Source organism: Dermacentor albipictus, chromosome 8 (genome assembly GCF_038994185.2).
Source record: "Dermacentor albipictus isolate Rhodes 1998 colony chromosome 8, USDA_Dalb.pri_finalv2, whole genome shotgun sequence".
Taxonomy (NCBI): domain Eukaryota; kingdom Metazoa; phylum Arthropoda; class Arachnida; order Ixodida; family Ixodidae; genus Dermacentor; species Dermacentor albipictus.
Genome location: NC_091828.1, coordinates 61,903,540 through 61,908,459, shown reverse-complemented (window position 1 = coordinate 61,908,459; position 4,920 = coordinate 61,903,540). Strand labels below are relative to the sequence as shown.

The window sequence follows — 4,920 nt, the reverse complement described above, 5'->3', positions numbered from 1 at the left end:
TTTTTTTCGGGGGACTGTAAAGTGTTAACCACTGACGTACTGAATAACTTTAGACTGATAACGAATTTTCAAAATTTTCGTTAATTTCCCGATAACAGATGATTATTAGAAGGGGAAAATGAAGGTTGAAGGTCAATTTTTCGAATTTCGCGCCGGTACTTCGGCACCGGTACTTCAACGTGACGTCATGGATTTCAATATATATATATATATATATATATATATTGTGTGTGTGTGTGTGTGTGTGTGTTTGGGTTTCCTTGGCGTAATAAAACTTCCCGGAACTTGTCATGTTTAGTCTTATGCTCCTTTAGAAGACAGTGCAGTTTACTCTTACTGAGAAATGATTAACTAGACCCAATAAAGCTGCCGTCACAATCTATGACGTCACACAGAGCTGGCGCGGAAACTTCAAGGCAGCGTCGCCACCGGAATTTCGATTTTGCGGTTTTCGGCCATACAGCACCGGTGAAATAATTTTTCTTTCTAGCATTCCAGCAGCATGACTAATGTTAGCTTGGATACCCTGTTGACGCATATACAATTTATTTATTTATTTATTTATTTATTTATTTATTTATTCAATGAAGAAGCATTGCTCCTATACGAAGATTGCAACGTAAGTAGGTATGCACTGACGGTATTCTAGGACATTGCCACAGGACATTACCTCAGGGCTTTGTCTCTAAAAGTTCCAGGACATTTATTTGACACTTTAGTTGTGCCACAGGTGTGCGCGAGTAATTTTCACAGTAGCTGGCAAATGAAGTGACTGATACGGGCAACTAAACATTTCATTCTGTCGCGTGCACTGTGGAAGCAAAGTAGATCTAACTGTTTACGTTTTGCTAAAAAAAACAAATGTTCGATTTATCTCCGACCATGTAAAGACGCGTTCAATACCAGTGTAGAGAATGAAAGCGACCTCACTTTAAAAGCTCATCATGCAGATGCACGGCAGACAACTTCATTTTGAATACTCCGATCAACGTCAACGGCCACCGCAGTTATCTTTTTTTTTTGTAGCACAGTTCGCAGAATGCAACGACGTAATGTGCACAAGTACACAGTAAACACCTGTAAAAGCGTACGAGAACTTCATTCAATTGTAGCTGAACGCAGCGTAAAACGCGCGTCGGAAGCAGGTGTGACGATAGTGTTTTTATTTAAAAAAGAAATAAAAAAAGGACTTACGTTGCGGCACCGTTGCTTATGCATACTATAAACGCCTTTGTTAAAAAAAAAAAAGAATAGCCGAAGAAAAAAAAGAGTGCCGTGACCAGGATTCGAACCTGGGTTATTGCGGCCACAACGCAAGGTACTAACCACTATACGATCACGGCTACCCGTCCGGGCGATCTCGCTGCCGTTATGACTGGATGTGGAGGCTTTCGAGGCCGCAGCTGTGGCTCTCGAGTGTTTTTACACTGGTTTTTCTTTGCGTAGTTCGGCGATGTTTTGCCGAGTTGTCACTCTGAAAACTAGCGCAGCCGACCCGTATCGGTGGTCTTATTGTATTGAGTCCCAGCTAACTGGCATTTTGGCGACCTCCACGACGTCTTTCACGGCGCAAGCCGCACTTCTCTAGAGCAACTCGCGTCGCCAGCCCCAGCGGTGCATATGCCGTTGGAAGTATTTCGCGAGTTCCATTATGAGAACTTTTAACATTTCCTTATTGATAAACGGCAGATTGCTTCCTACTGCCTTGTAATGAGTGTAAGAAGTACGGGAATTGGGAGGATACGAGCATTTCCTGTGCTCGTGGTTCAGGTATATACTTCGGAAAAGTCTTGCGATATGTGGAAGTGGAAAGCGGCACATTCAGACACCGTGACCTTTGCGTTGAGCCAATGCATGCGCAACTCGATAAAGAACTAGATAAGGAACTAGATATTTCAGCAGCGGTACACATTAAGGTGAGCTAAAACGTAATGTTAACGCATCGGTGACACGAACGATGTAGGTTCGAAGGGATGGCATATCTCAATTTGACTTGTAAGCGGACGGTGTCAACAATGCTGTAGTTGAATTTCAGCTCTGAAAAATCCACGCTACGCATGGAGTGCAAAAAGAAAAAGAACAGATATGAAATCTTTGAGAAAAAAAAAAAAAGAAGCACCTGCCGAAACCCGGGATCGAACCAGGGACCTTTAGATCTTCAGTCTAACGCTCTCCCAACTGAGCTATTTCGGCACGAAGACTAGCAGTCGTTAGGCGCCAAGTCGAGACGTCGTCTAGGGCTCCTCGCCGCAACCAGTAGTCGCAACCTCATGCCACGTGTTGTACTGTTCTGTCTTGTGCAGTACCAATAAAATATAAAATAAAGAGAGAAAGAGAAAGCAGGAAAACAGACAAAGAAAGAAGAGAAAGAAAGAGGGTACAAAGTGGTGCAGTTGGCCCATGAAACGTAATTGCCGCTTTGAATTGCTTATTATATTTGACAGACATATACAAACAAACGTATATGTTCTAGTATATGTTCTAGTAGATATATGAGTCATATCCAGTGCATCCTCGGAGGTTGTTTGAGGCCAGATGCAAGTGGAGCACTCTTGATAGGTTCGGCGTTTGGCTGATTTTAATGGAGTTTGTTATACTTGAGAGAAAAAGTTACATTGTAGAGGCTGAAGCAAGGCCAATTTTGATTTAGGGATTTGGTATTTCTACAAAACTTCTTGAAAGCAGGACAGTTTTCTTTCTAAAAAAAAATTGTGCGACCAAGTTCACAAATCCGTACAAAACCGAAACTCGGCGCCATGACCGATATCGCATGCAAAGCGGACAAACTTGATATCTGCATTTCTAGCTCTCAGGCATTTGTTACAATGTTTACGACGGTTTTACATAAGACCTACTCACAAATTAACGGTAGGTGTTCAGAGCGGTGTATAACCATATAAGCATTAATTTTGTTCGCTTTAGATGCATTCTTAGGTGCAGTTTACAAAAGTGTTAAATCGCGTTTTATTGCTGTGTTACATAGTTGTAAACTTTATTCTTTTAGTTTTAATTTTCAATCTTATGACACGCCGTGGTTGCTTAGTGGCCCTGGTGTTATGCTGGCAAGGACGAGGCCGCGGGGTCGCATTTCGATGGGGCTGAAATGCAAGCACACCCGTGTACTTAGGCTTAGGCGCTCGCCAAAGAACCCCAGGTGGTCAAAATTAATCCGGAGTGCCGTACTACGGCGTGCCTGATAATCAGATCGCGGTTTTGGCACGTAAAACCCCACAATTTAATGTCATTATTTGCAATTTTTCAATTCTCAAGAATTAAATTAAAAAGTTGACGACTTAAGTCAAGGGCTCTTTCTCATTCCCTTATCACTCTCTGGAGGGAAATAAAGTTATTATTATTATTATTATTATTATTATTATTATTATTATTATTATTATTATTATTATTATTATTATTATTATTATCAGCGTATGTTTCACGAGCGATTCCACAGAAAACTACCAAGGATCACATGCTCTTGCACGTCCCGGCCTCTTTCAGCAGGCTCTCGCCTCTCCACAGAATGCAAAGTCTTTATGATTGTCATTTTTTTCATATTGATATCTTCCAAAACGTGTTGTTTCTTTGAGTTTCGAACTTCGCACTATCTCATGAGCCTACTTACCAGCTGCACTCTTCTGCTATCTTCTCACAGTTTATCTCTCCTTCCGTATATGTGCTTCGTCTCCTTCTCAATCGCGTGTCATTGCTGTATCGTTGCTCATTTTGTCGCTGTTTATCATATTTATTTGTTGCATCGTTTTGTAGCCTCAGAAGTGCCAAAGTGAAAAAAGAAAGTGCACACATGTGTGAACGAGAAGTGCGGGATGTCGGACACGTAATAGAGGTCTATATGTATATATGTGTTATAGTCAGTTGTCACCGACTGTAGCTAATAGTCATCAAATACAGAGGAGAATATCCCAAGCACAGCTATCACTCCGTTCTCACGTCATTATTTTTCTGCTTTCTTACGAAAGTAATCCAGGGCTACTTTTTAAGACGAGGACACAGAAAGACTGGACAGGACTGGCGCCCGTCCCGTCAGTTCTTTCTTGTGTCCTTGGCTTAAATAAAGTAGCGCTGTATTACTTTCGTAAGAAAGAAAAATATTGCATCACCATCTCCGCAACGTACGTGCTTTGTTAGATGTACAGTCAGGTGCCTTTGGGCGTTCCACCTCGCCATCTGCTTCAAGCCGTCCCTTCACTCGTGAATTAGCTCATTTGTACAGGCAGACTATGGCCACGCTTCTTAATTCATGACCTGGACATTTTGGAAATCCAATCTTAGGGTCGTCGGATGTCTTTCGCTGTATCCGCAGGAACGATTTAAATGGGGAACTTAGACGGCTACACCTTCGGCGTAACGTTACAGACAGCCATATATATATTTTTTTTAGATAACTCATCGCGCGAACTCGAAATTTTGCAGGTCTCACAATGTCCAGTTCTTCCAACCTCTTTCCAGGTTGCACAGTACACGTCATAGTAGTTGAATAAATGCGAGCAGGGCTTTCTTCTCGTGAAACGCAGCTGCCCAAGCTGATGGCGGACCAGGTCCAGATTTGACAGCTTGTAGCCTGCAGACGTGTAACGTTCGTCCGTAATTTGGCACCGCTCAACGCTTTGTCCCGCGTGGCGCCTTCGACCGTTATCTGCGTAACCTCTGTTCACCCGCCCGTGAAGACAAACCGCAGCGCACGCGTTTTGGGCGTCTGAGCTCGAACGTTGCACGCGTTCGAGTTCCCTCGGGGAAAATATATTGCTTCGCCCGGAGATACCGTTGGAGCGACAGGCAGCGAGACATTTCCGCAATCGCACCCCTAAACAGTCGTGGCGCCTCCCGGGAATTCCCAGACACGCGGTTACACGTGGGTTACCATATCTGACCGTCGCGTTGGTTAAGGACGGAGTGAACCGG

At 43.2% G+C, this 4,920-nt stretch overlaps 2 non-coding genes across 2 annotated transcripts; both read right to left on the bottom strand.

Annotated features, from left to right (window-relative positions):
• Positions 1–1,271: 1,271 nt before the first annotated feature.
• Positions 1,272–1,343, bottom strand: TRNAH-GUG (transfer RNA histidin (anticodon GUG)). The gene has a single exon. It is a non-coding gene; the product is annotated as a tRNA-His (tRNA).
• Positions 1,344–2,120: 777 nt separating this feature from the next.
• TRNAF-GAA (transfer RNA phenylalanine (anticodon GAA)) lies at positions 2,121–2,193 on the bottom strand. Its single transcript has one exon. It is a non-coding gene; the product is annotated as a tRNA-Phe (tRNA).
• Positions 2,194–4,920: the final 2,727 nt, after the last annotated feature.